At 38.8% G+C, this 14,010-nt stretch overlaps 1 long non-coding RNA gene across 1 annotated transcript in view; it reads left to right on the forward strand.

The window, feature by feature from the left end:
* LOC137996380 (uncharacterized) overlaps window positions 1-2,233 on the forward strand; it is a 2,996-nt gene extending 763 nt beyond the window's left edge. The window contains exons 2-3 of the long non-coding RNA XR_011122305.1: window positions 1,323-1,451; window positions 2,128-2,233. This is a non-coding gene — a long non-coding RNA (uncharacterized lncRNA). The remainder of the gene's footprint in view (window positions 1-1,322; window positions 1,452-2,127) is intronic.
* The last annotated feature ends 11,777 nt before the right edge of the window (window positions 2,234-14,010 follow it).

The raw sequence follows: 14,010 nt of genomic DNA on the forward strand, positions 1-14,010 counted from the left end.
TTTAAGAGAAAAACTAGCGAAAAAGTTCTTCGACGTTTCGATCTCGCTGAGATCATTTTGAAGTTTAAGAAAAATTAAAATGAATAGAACTTTGCATATACGAAGTAAAATCACACGTGAGAATTTGAAAAGCGATAAAAATTTGGAAATGTACTAAGCATTAGAAAAGGTAAGTGATAAAAACTAAAAAAAGCTAGATAACAATAGGACAAAGGCTTTATATTCTATATTCTTTTTTAAAGCTTTTGTCCTATTGTTATATAGCTTTTTTTAGTTTTTATCACTTACCTTTTGTAACGCTTAGTACATATTTCCACATTTTTATCGCTTTTCAGATTCTTACGTGTGATTTTACTTCTTATATGCAAAGTTTTATTCATTTTTTCTTAAACTTGAAAATGATCTCAGCGAGATCAAAACGTCGTAGAATTTTTTCGCTAGTTATTATCTTAAAATTCAAACTAACCAACAATATTATTGAAAACTGACATAACCGTCAAAATTTTAAAGTGTAATGCTAAACTGACATGATCATCTTGTTTGTTGAGTTCGGTTACACTCACTACGGCTGATGATGATGTTTGCAACATCGAAAAATGTTCCTTAACCTCAAAAGTGTCCTTGTATTTTTAAATATATCAGTAACACTTGTGCTATCAAGACCATTTAAAACATTTTCAAAGTATAGTGAACGTTTCTTTTAAACCTTTTCAGTTGTTATACACACAGCTATATTAAACGCTTTTAGAAGTTCTGCATACTTAAATGATGTCAAAGGCCAGGTGTAGACGATATATCTGTCACACAGTGTAAATTTAATATGAACGGAAGTTGGAAACAATCGCAAATGGGTTGGTATGTGTTTTTCATTCCCCCGGCAACGAAACAGAGTCGGAACCTTTCTCCTTCCCCTGAAAATCAATTACAAATTTTCTCGCGATTTGAAACATTCGGTTGATTGTCCAAGAATAGGAGGTTTTCACGTGACGTCATCGCCGCCATGTTGGTGGACGAAAACAAAAGATCTCTTATTAGCTTCTTTTGTTCTACTAACTCTGACCAGAAGTCGTACATTTCACTATTGTTATTGGTGTCTCTAGAGGTTGGTCGAAAACGTCCTATCGAAGAGGCTAAGTAGTACAGTTCAGTCATTGCAAAACTCGTTCGTCTGAACCTCTCGACCTCAGGCTGTTAACAATTTATTAATCAAAGCTACAAGGCTTTGAACAGGGAACGCAGGGGTGGAAAAGGCCCAACCACAAATATCGCCCAATCAGATCACTTATCGTCACCTTTTGATGCAAGTTCTTTCTCTCCAATAGTTTGTTTCCTGAAGTCATGTCCAACACAATTGTCCCTGTCACAACTGGAGTGACGTCAATATTAATCATTATATGCATCATCGGGAACTCTCTAGTCTGTGCTGTCGTAAAGAGAAATCGCGATATGAGGTAAGTCAAGGATAAGTAATCATAAAAGCTAAACTAGAGCTCATGATCCTTATTATCGCTTTTGAAGGGGTAATAGAGCTTTGAGTATACGAACGAAAAAAAATAAAAGAATCGATTAACAATTGCTTTTATAAAACAATTAGGATAGTACGCGCACTCTCATTGGTCAATAGCTGTGTTTAGATGAAAGTATGCACATCACACAAATTTTGATTGTTTATGTGTTGTCAGACGCGCGTTTTAGCTCGTTTATATGAGCGTGTATCAAGAAAATCTGTTTCAATCAAGAAGTGAAAATATAGAATTTTTTACCATTTGTCGAATTATTTTTGAGAAATATTTTTTTAAAGCAATAGAGGCTCTTTTTTGTGAATTCAAACAGTGGGGTGCGGATAAGAAGTGTAAATGGGCAGCATGCGAAAACCCAGTTCATAACAAATGTTTAAAAACAAGGTGGCCAAAGGCCAATTGTTTAGTTGTTTGTTAATCAAGTACAACGTCAGCGTAAGATTATGTGTTCTCGGCATTCAGAAGGCATGAAATCACTACTGTTTTGTCTGCAAATTTTACAGAATGCTATAGTAAAAAATGCCAATTTCTCATAATCATACCTCCAATAACGAATTGAATTCCTAACTAACATATTTCATGGAACATGAATCCTTTTATTTCATAGGACTCCTATTAATTATCTGCTTGTTAACATCGCAGTAGCAGACATCGTTTATTCGATATTTCATGTATCAGAGCTGATTTTTCGACACATTCCCACCAAACCAGAGGGCTTGTCTGGGAAAGAATTTTGTTTGTTACGAGATTCTTCAATACAGTGGATCGGTGCTGGTTGTTCCGCCTCGACTCTAGTAGTGATCGCCGTAGAACGCTACATTGCTGTAACAAATCCCCCTGGTAACCAAAGAAATCTATCAAAGAAAACACTTAAGGTATGTCTCTGAAGGACTGGAATGTAATGAGAAGTGGTGCGTGGGCAGAGCTACTACCAGCGAACTCACACCAAAACTTATTTACTTACTTAGATTCAATTTCACTAAACTGCGTTGCCAACTGAACCGTTAATTATAAACGACTACTTCGCAAAACTGCCTGACTTTCCCTACACTGAATAGTCCAACCAAATTAATTTTTCGTTAAAAAACGCATCGAAATGTAAACGAATGCACCATCATTGTTCTCAGTCTAACTTTGTAGCCAATAATTTCATGGTTCATCTGACTTACAACGAAAAACATTTCGTATTTTCTGGTTAAAGATTCATTGACAATGCATAACAATTAAATATCAAATTTTCCTCTCAGCGGGACAATACGCTATGTGTTTTTATACATAAACCTGGAAATCGCACACAAAGCGTACAAATGAGGTCCTCGGCACTCTTATATATGCCGCGCGAATTGTCCTATCCAATCTATTAGCGCTATCTAGGAACCCTGCTCCTGCGCTAGCCACTCTTCGAAAAACTGGTCCTTGATTTAGAATATACTTTTAAATCTGACTCAAGGTTCATTGAATGACAACCTAATACCGGAACACTCTCTATAGAATACCGGAAAGGCAAATTAAAAGTGTCGAAAGTAAATTTAAAGATAAATTATACCCCAAATAAAAGAGTCTTATATAATCCTCCGAACTTGTATGATCGTCATTGGCAATTAGTTTGAGTCAGTCAATGATTCAATGAAGATGCCCTTCCAACTGAGATAAAACCCGATAAAAGCGACTGATAATTTCCTTGATAACTGAAATACATTACAATTGAAATCATTGCTTGTTCTCTTTGACCAAAAGTATAACAAATTAAAGATCTAACACTTTTTATGAGGGGTTTTAATACGAATAGTAGTACTTGCAATACCAGTATTATTAATAATTTAGGTACTCTGCCAATTTGCGGATGAAGTTCAAGTTTGATGGAGTATAATTGCAAAAACATTGCTGAGTATTTCAATTAATTTTTGATTGGCCCGGGCCAAACGTCGAAATTCACACAAGACGAACTAAATGGCGATTTGGGTCTGTCCAAATTGAGTTGGGTCGAGCTCAGTTAAGATTGTTGATTCAAACGTTGAACTTAACGTCGAACCAAATGCAAAAGCGAAATATACATTGTCATACAAATTTTTAAATAATGAGTTAAGTCTGACGTTTGTCGCAGACTCGATCTTCACACGTACTATGCGTCTGAGCACATGGATAGAAGGGGTTGGCATGCCGATCCAAATACATTTCGCCATATTTAAATGCGTCAATCGTCGGACTTACCATGAACTTAAGGTGGCTCAAAGCAGTTTCAACACTTGAAAGAAATGTTCTTAGAAGGATTGACACTGCAACACTTTATCACTAAACAGCAATGCTATAGTACTATAACAAACGCCAATTATTGCTGAAAATGATTCGGTCATTTTTGTGACGTAAAACGTTGCCATGGCAACACTAAAGCCATGCAAGAACACCCTATATTTTGGCTTAAGCTGCTTATATCTCAAAAATGAACTCGGTGAACCCAATTTTTTATTTCTGAAATGTAATCAGCATGCCATAACATAGACTTCTTGCAAATTGTCAAAAATTCTGTGGTGTGGATTCAGAGCCACCTTAATTAATTGGAAATTTAAGGTAGCTCTAAATCCGCTCCACAGAGTTTTTTTAAACTTTTCAGAGAGTTTTATCTTGGCCTGCTGATTACTTTTGTGCAATGAAAAATTGGGGCCACCGAGTTCATTTTTCAGATATGAGCAACTAAAACCAAAATGTGGGGTCTTTTTGCAGGCTTTCCTGTTGTCATGGTAATTTTTTAGGTCACAAAAATGACTGCATCTTGTTCAGCAATAATTGATGTTTCACATGGTACAATAAGTTTGATTTTACGTGTTGAAGTGTTGTAGTGGCAAGCCTTCTAATACCAAGTCTGTAAGGTCTCTTGAAAGTGTTGAAATTGGTTTGAGCCACCTCAGTCCGTTGTAATTAGTTCGTCTCAGGGGAAGCTCGACGTTTGGCGTTTAGGAGATTTCTAGCCATGGAAACTGTTCTACAAATTGTAAAATCTCCCATAACATTAGCTGGATAGGTGCGGCTTCAGTAATAAAGTTATAGCTCGTGAAAAAAAGTCATGAGATTTGATCTTAAACAAAGAAACAACAATATCTCATTTTAAGACGAAAATTAAACACATTACTTTCTAGCACATCATGAATAACTGAACCTGACGCACTTTAAACATTCATCTTTTTCAAGGTGATCATTTCCAGTTGTTGGATCTTCTCAATCGTTCTTGAACTCCCGGCTTTTTTTGAAACAAGTCATAAACTGGACACCAACGCTTGCTTGCCTCAAGAACGGTGGATTGACCAACTTAGGATTGTGTCATGGTCTGTTTTTATTCTTTTCTCCTCTGTGGTAATGGCTGCCTTGTACTCCAGAGTGATTTATACTTTGTGGTTTAAGCAACCTGGTGGCCTCGTTCTTCCTCCTGACCAGCAGGTAAAAGGCGTCGGTACTGTCCACGTCCCCTGGCAAGTTAGATCATTTATGCATTGGTTTAACTAAAATAAGTATGTGACTCTGCGTTGCAGCTTTAATCAAATTCTCCAACAGATACCTCTTGCCTTTTTTACTTGCTCTCGAAATCGTACCGGTTAATTTTCTTGAATTTGCTGGCTCGAGAATGACGCTGTTTTAGTGGACATCGCCTCCTTTGCGAAAACATCTCAACAGGGCAGGTACAAAACACAAGTCACAAGTCACAATGACCTGTGACATGTGACCTGATGACGCCTATGTTGCTTAATTAAGAGGGTCAGAGTTCAGGATTGGCCAAAAAAAAGTAGAACGAACAAAGATAACAATGGATTTGGCAAAGAAAACAATAGGAAGTACGACACTATGCAGCCAATGAAATATAGCGTTCAACAAGAGGTACGACTCTAACCAATTAAGAGTACAGTGTTTGGGAAGCCCGACCTCGTTCTTAGGCTCCCTAGAGTACAGAGACTCTGGGAACGAGGTTGATCCGCTGAGCGAGGCACAGTTTTAAATACCCTCGATTTCTGTCCATGATGTCTTCAAGTTCAAATCCGGAGTGGGAGTGGGAAATTTCCACTGAATTCCCTTTGGCCATCAAATATTCTCTGTTTCTTTATTTCTCGCTGCTTGTAATGAAACAATAATATTTGTAAAAAATATTTCATTCAGGCCTGGAAACAGTTTCCTTTCAGTTGAAACTACCCTGGGAAATTATGCCATACCAAGGTACGCCTGACAACTGTCGGAACGTTCCAAATACGCACACCAGGCAGGGACACGTTATATATTTGCCGGTAACAGAATAGATACAGTGTGTCTAAGGCAAAACCTGATTTCTTGTTCTAAACTGATATCTTTGTGTCTTAACAGGCTTTGTTGAAGGTAAGGAAGCGAATCACGCTTATGGTTGTGACAGTCACCGCCGTCTTTACCTTGGTTTGGTATTCTGACGTAGTACTTCATCTCCTTGAGCGCTTTTACTTCTTCAAGCGCTTTCCTTTGCCACGTGCCATCGTCCACACTATTGTCATGTTTAACGCCTCCTTCAATCCGTTTGCTTACGCTCTTTTGAGCCAACGATTCAGAGTGAAGATTAAAGAAATGGTGTTTAGAAGACAGCAGTTGCCGGGTCAGCAGGCTTTATCGTGACTTTCTGTTTTAAAGTTGTGGTTGAAATACCCTAGGCTGAGTCGAAATCTCGAGATGGTTTAGAATCCTTTTTTAACCGGATAGCGTTTTCACTGGTTTTTCCTACGAAACACTAAAAAGGAGGCATTTAACTTTAACTTTATCAGATTTCAAGGATATAACATTTCATGAAACTTTTGAAGAAAGCAATCGGCACCTTCGATTATACAAATTTTATACATATGTTACAAAATCATTTTCTGTTCTTATTTAGATTTTGAAAGCGTGTTTGCTTAACACCTGACTGGCAAAAGTTTGAGCTTTGATTTTTATCCAAAAGCCGGTTATTTTGAGTGTAAGGTTTGGATTTCTCGGTCCGCCATTACTCAAAATTGACCGATTGGACCTCAGAGGGTTGGATTAAGGGAAAAGTGACGTTATTTACTCACTAGCTTAAAATTTCAGCGTGTAAACACAACTTATTTTATATGCAAAACACAAGTTTAAAAATCTGAAAGCCCAAAACCCCCGTGCTGCATATTAATTCAGCCGCGTACACACGCATTACATTCTTAAACCAGTGAGTCTTTGACGTCATTTTCTCCTCGACCCAGCTCTCTCAAGAATTTAAAGTTAGTAATGGCGGACCAATAAATAAGAAAATTCCAGTCAAAATAAACAGGTGTCTTTAAAATCATAACTTAAAACTTGGGTCACTTAGTGTTTACTTAACATAGTTTTGAAATCCAAAGAAAAAGAAGAATCTTTTTTTGGTCGAAGAAGCACTAAAGTCTTTAACACGAGCTGAATTATTTCGGAAAGGCCGTATACTGGTCATCTCCCTTTAAACTGAGCGAGAAGACTCTGAGCTATGTGTTAGGAGAATTTTGTTTTATTTGACGACATCTCAGAACTATATGTATGGGATTTAAAACTGATTCAACAATTTCCTGATTGACACCACTACTATCTTGTGCCTTTTTTTGTTTGTTTGTTTTTTTTCTCTCTAAATGTATTTCCTTTAGATTAATAACATTTATTTATTTCATTATTTCATTATTTATCTTATTGTCTACTTTATTAGTTGTATGTGTGTGTGTGTGTGAACGCTGTTGGATAGCCAACGATGATGCCACATGAGAAAAGGATCCAGCCGGATACGCAACGCTCCCTCTTAAAAAAATGTAACTTGCATAAATATCTCGAACAGAGGATGGAGCGAACTTTTCTCGTGTAATTGAATGCCCCTTTATCGTACGTTTCGCCCGTTCGGGCTTCTTCAGCAGCATTGTACAAGGTAATGAATTCTTGGAATAAAAATTCGTAAAAATAGTCTGGACTTTTACATTTAACAAACAATGGGAAAATTATGTAAATACATATGATAGATAATTATCGTAAAAGAAAGTCACTGCTTACGAGCCAGAAGGCCCATCAGGCCGGTGCTTATCTCCGGTTTCCGTAGCATGAAGCGACTAGGAGTATTTCTACTCCCCCCTGGATGGAATGCTAGTTCATGGCAGGGTTACCCCCAGCATTTCGCCGGTACCCATTTATACACCTGGGTGGAGAGAGGCACCGTGAGAGTAAAGTGTCTTGCCCAAGAACACAACACAATGTCCTCGGCCAGAACTCGAACCCGGACCACTCGATCCGGAATCGAGCACACTAACCATGGGGCCACCGCGCCTAAGAAAGGGCCTAAAGGTAAAATACATGTTAAAAATAGACTATAAAATATAAATCCATAATAGGCAGCTGAATGGGTGTTGATTGAGACGATAACAACGCTCAAAATAAAAAGTAAAAACAAACTAAGTCCGATGGCTAATGATTAAAATTGACGCTGAGCGGTGGCTGCTTAGATTTCCGCTTAATTGAAAACACTGTTTTCACGCCAATGGGTGGTCTAAGACCCAGAAAGGGAGGGGGGGGGGGGGGTGGGGGCGACAAGGGATGCCTGTATAAAGTCTAGAGGCTCTAAGCTATGATCTAGTTGTTAGCTTGCACTTATAAGAGCAAACCAAAGTTAATTTTTGGGGGGGGGGTGGGGGTGGGTAGCCTGAGTTAGATTTTAGTGAGTTGGGGGAGTTTGACTTTGTCAATCATAGTTAGTATTTATGTTACATGGCTTTCCAGAAATCGAATGCCTACAACTTTGAAACGACCCAAAACCAATTTCTTATATGGGACTTAATTAGTGCAAGTCAGAAAATGTCTTAGCTTGACCCTTAAAGGAAAAGAAGGAAAGATAATGCATAGCACGTTAAGTGAAATTATGCACAATCGGTTTCTGTTCGTTTGCGATGTTTGTTTTGATGTTTAATAAATAGAAAATTGCTGTGTACTAATTGAGTGTTGAATTTTGGTAAAAACAAAATTTGTCAAATGTTTCTACAGCACCATGTCAATATGACAGTAGAACTAGTTCCCGCAATCCTGCAATCCCACAGTCGAGGTTGGTTGCTTTAAGAACGAAGCATACTGCAACATATATGGTGCGGGACCCGGGGAACAGTAAAATTATATTTCTCGCCATGGAGAAATGACCGGGTTCCTCAAATTTGAAGGTAAGCTGTTATTTTCGGACTTTTGTAATCGAATGATCTCATTTTATCAACGGTTATGTCCAGGTTGAGGAGTTAATTTCTTGTGTTTGAATTCCCCGTGACGTGCTGCGTGAAGTTATCTGAGCTGATTTTTAGGCGAGAAAATGGGTGACGCAATTTTCCCTTTCGTAAACAAGCGATGCCATTTGGACGAGACTGAGAACAATTTTCACTGTTACGTTTGTCGTTTGCAAATGGGGAAAAATTACTTAATATAGGACTAGATTAGCAGCGTATGTTACTTAGAATTTGGAAAAAAAAACTGAGAAAAAACCTTAGAAAAAATTAGAAAAAGTTGATCGAACGAAGTCGCACTCGGTTCAATGGATTTAAAGCAAATGCACTTAACCTCTACCCTACCGAAACATCGACTTCAACTTGGCAATTTAAAGTATTTAAGTAAAGCTAATCCTAACAAGTTATGGAAAGCTAACCGAATAAAAGGCTTGGTTACTAAAAATGACATGGCTTGTTTACGAAACGGAAATTAGCATAGGCGACACTTTCGATCTGCGAATTATAGATAATTTTAACATTTCAGTCGAAGTTCAGTTTGTTGGATGCTTTCCATGCGAATTTCAAGCATTGGTTTGGTTAGCGTGAGCGAAATGACAGAGAACCCATCGGCGAAGTATGTTAATTTTTTTTAATTATGCGACCCTGTTGATATTAACACCGGGCGCGCACGTGTCGTCGTCTTGGTTCTTGTTTTGCATGTACACCTTGTCTGCGTTACACATTACGCAACTTTTTCGGAGTTATCGTTAAAAATATCGTGTTTAACATGAAAGTGAACTGTGTTCAATCGCTTGTTTATTAACATTAGCCATGGCGAAGTCACGGGCCGGGCTACAGTCTATGATGACCTACTACGTATACTACCGAAAAGTGATTCAGAAGGGTGTAAGAGTGCCGACAATGTCAAGAAATCTCTTGGCAATGCCATTCAGTTAATTTGGACTTATTTCTTCAACACGTCAGGTACTATGTGTTGCAAGTGTGGCCATAGTTCTTGGTGGATAAGACAAACTTCACGTAAAAACACAACTCAGTTTTATTCCAACACAGATTTCTTCCACAACATTCACCATGATGTGGGCTGATGCAATCAGCCTCAATCTAGTGTTACAGGTACCATACATTTACTTCCGGTTACAAGGAGATTTACATGTTGAGTTTGCACCCAACACCCCCAGTCACTCAAACACATTTTGGGGTTTGCTGCATTAACCTAACAGTCTATCGAGTTTAACTCTAATTACAGGCTTGGTAAATTACGTCAGCAACATTTTTATCTGTAGGTACATAAGTTAAGCTGACAGCTCCGTTCTGAATCTCTAGTCTTACATAGTGATATTTTACATCGATGTGCTTTGATCTTTTGTTATGTACAGGATTGTTAGCTAATGCAATCGCTCCCTGGTTATCTACATATATACAAACGTTCTTGCAAGGATGACACATTAGATCAGCAAGAAGTTGTTTAAGAAATTTATCTTCTTGTGTAGCAGTGGCTAAAGCTACATATCCAGCTTCACATGAGGACAATGCTACAATAGATTGTTTTTTGCTTTTCCACGAAATCAGTGAGCTCTCATCACATAACTTGAATGCATAACCACTAATGCTACGTCTATCATTAGACATAGCCCAGTCTGAATCACTATATCCCACTAGTTTCATCTGCGTTCCCTTAACAAACTTTAAGCATCTGTTATGAGTACCCTTTAAAAACTTCAGCACTTGCTTAGCCATCCCATAATGCGATTTCATTGGCTTTGACAGGTGTTGGGATAGATACGTCACAACATAACACAAATAGGGTCTTGTGCAAGTCATGAGATAAATCAAACTTCCAACAATTTCACGATACAGGTTTACATTTTCAAATTCCCTTTCATTGACTGCACTGGCTTTCTTAGCGCCCAGCTGTAGTGTTTGTACGTATATCCGGGATCTCTCCAGCGCGGGAAGCCGGTGACCGTGTGGGCATGGGACGAGTGATTGTGTAGGAACAGTGTAAACCAGGGAGTGTTTCGATTATTGTTTCGATGAGCGTCTTTGTGATCTATAAGGACATTACACCAGCTCGCATGGAACTGCTTTTGGCTTGCAATCAGACATGTTGAACCTTTCCAGAATCATTTCAACAATCTTGCTTTAATTCATTTCAATACAATCTTTTCCAAATTTGAATTGAACACTTAAGAACCATGATAAAACACCTAGGTCTTTCATTTTGAATCTCATCATAAGAGGCTCTTTGGCCTTTTTTAACACAGTGTTACTACCTGCAATAATGATGTCATCGACCCCTACAATTGCAATTACTGGGCCAAATTCAGTACTCTTAAGATAAACACCTGGATCAGCTAGGGACTTTACAGACCTTTCTTGTGTTACATAACCATGTAACAAACAATTCCAATTCCGACCACTCTGTTTCAGACCATATAAGGATTTCTTTAGTTTACATACAAGCTTTTGATCATTAGGGCGTTTTCTCTCATAACCTTCAGGTTGCTCTATGCATAACTCACAGTCGATGGGAGCATTTAAATAGGCCGTCTTAACATCCATCTGATATACCAATCTGAATTGCTAACTGCATTAGCGTACGAACTGAAGTTATACGAACAGTTGGTGAAAACGTTTCATGGTAATCTAAACCTGGGGCTTGGGAGTAGCCTAGACTGTTCACAGTCCCCTATTTTTCCGTTTGATCGTCGGGATCGAGCACAAACTTTCACCATATTTTTTTTTTAAAGCGAGCGCGAAATGGGGAGAGCAATATAACTACCGAGTGGGTGGGGGAAGTGGAGGGGTTTTGGCAGGAAAAATAGGGAGACTGTCCCATCTTTACTGCGACTAGTGTTCAGCGAGTTCCGTTGCACCAGCAACGGCAATACCTGATTGGTCCATGACACAATGCATCTGTCAATAAGAAATACAGGTTCGAAAACAACATGACTTATCTAGAGAAAGAATCTCAAGAGTCTCGAGTTTTCGAAAGGCTATATTTAGGCGACTTGGTGGATTAGTCCTAAAAGAAGAACAGAAGGAAGCGATTACGCTTTTACTGCAAGGCAAGGATGTATTGGCTGTCCTTTCTACAGGATTCGGAAGAGCCTGATCTACCAAAGCTTTGTACTTGTCAAGCAATTGGAAAATGAAAGCACTTCTGGAAGAGATCGGCCCTCGTGTTTGTTTATTGTACCGTTTACGAAGTATAGGAGAGGAACACATAAATTCTGATGATTTTGATTTGACCGTTAAGGGTTTTGAGAAAAATGTAGATGTATTAAATGAAATGAAGAACAACAACTTTCAAGTCATTTACCCTTCCGCTGGGCAAGCTTTGTCGAGAGACTACGGTTGTTGCGGGTTGAATCCACTGCGCTCAAGAGACAACTGTCGCTGATAGTTGTCGACGAAAGTCACACCGTTGAAACTTGGTTAGTGTAATTTTCGTTTTTAATACCACTGTATGTAGAATCCCTCTGTTCATGCACGAAAAGGTTGTGGAATAGTTATGTCAAGTAACTGGATATCCACGCGTTTAGGGAAAAAACTTGACAGCTTTTCGCTCAACCTTCGACCGCAAGACCGACTGAGATTTCTCTTTTAGATGTAGTCAGGCGAGTTTGTTTATTATACAATCTGCTGAAATCTGAGTTTTTTTAATCAGTATTTTTCGTATTTCAGTTCAAAATGTGAACGGACTTTGACGCATCTTTCCGTAACTGAAACCCTTCCTTGACAGGAGATCCGCGACATGTTTAATTGTAAAGTCAAAAATCTGGATCTAGACATACAGTGGTATTAAAAACGAAAATTACACTAACCAAGTTTCAACGGTGTGACTTTCGTCGACAACTATCAGCGACAGTTGTCTCTTGAGCGCAGTGGATTCAACCCGCAACAACCGTAGTCTCTCGACAAAGCTTGCCCAGCGGAAGGGTAAATGACTTGAAAGTTGTTGTTCTTCATTTCATTTAATACATCTACATTTTTCTCAAAACCCTTGACGGTCAAATCAAAATCATCAGAATTTATGTGTTCCTCTCCTATACTTCGTAAACGGTACAATAAACAAACACGAGGGCCGATCTCTTCCAGAAGTGCTTTTATTTTCCAATTGCTTGACAAGTACAAAGCTTTGGTAGATCAGGCTCTTCCGAATCCTGTAGAAAGGACAGCCAATACATCCTTGCCTTGCAGTAAAAGTTTAATCGCTTCCTTCTGTTCTTCTTTTAGGACTAATCCACCAAGTCGCCTATATATAGCCTTTCGAAAACTTGACACTCTTGAGATTCTTTCTCTAGATAAGCCATCTTGTTTTCGAACCTGTATTTCTTATTGACAGATGCATTGTGTCATGGACCAATCAGGTATTGCCGTTGCCGGTGCAACGGGACTCGCTGAACACTAGTCGCAGTAAAGATCGAACAGTCTCCCTATTTTTCCTGCCAAAACCCCTCCACTCCCCCCACCCACTCGGTAGTTATATTGCTCTCCCCAGTTCGGGCTCGCTTTTTAAAAAAAAATATGGTGAAAGTTTGTGCTCGATCCCGACGATCAAACGGAAAAATAGGGGACTGTGAACAGTCTAGGAGTAGCCCTTAGCAGCAAATCCTGCCTTGTACTTTCCTCCCCATTGGGATCTAGTTTTATTGCATATTGTTCTACCCTCTGGTAAAGGAGTAAGCTCATATGTTTCATTGTCCCATAATGCATCTAACTCTTCATTCATTGCTTCTCTCCACTTACTGGACTCTGGGGATGAGATTGCATCTTGGTAGGACTTTGGAACATTACGTACTCTGTAACAGAAATCAACTGTGCAATTTGCAGCATCATCAACTGCGTTGTCAAGTTCCTCACCAGTTACATAGTCATCAAGATACCTTGGTCTAGCACGATCTCTAGTGGGGTAAAGCCTTGTACGTTCCTGCCCATTTTCAGGTTTTGGCATTTCAGGTTCTGCTGCTTTAACAGAAGCAGGTAGTAAGTTCACACGTTCATCAAAACTGTCAAACGTCTCAGTGAACTTGACGCATCGGATTTTCTTGACATTGTTTTGATCAGGGTAATAAACAAGATTTGCAGGACTAGACCTGTCATAACCAACGAAAATACCTTTCTCAGCCCTAGCATCTAATTTGGTTTTGTTCGGTACATAAGCATAGCACAAAGTACCAAATGCATGCATGTTAGACAAATTGGGTTGTGATACCTGTCAAGTACTCATAGGGGGTTTTACCTGTTTTGGGGTTGTA

Source organism: Montipora foliosa, chromosome 3 (assembly GCF_036669935.1).
Source record: "Montipora foliosa isolate CH-2021 chromosome 3, ASM3666993v2, whole genome shotgun sequence".
In the NCBI taxonomy this organism is placed as follows: Eukaryota; Metazoa; Cnidaria; class Anthozoa; order Scleractinia; family Acroporidae; genus Montipora; species Montipora foliosa.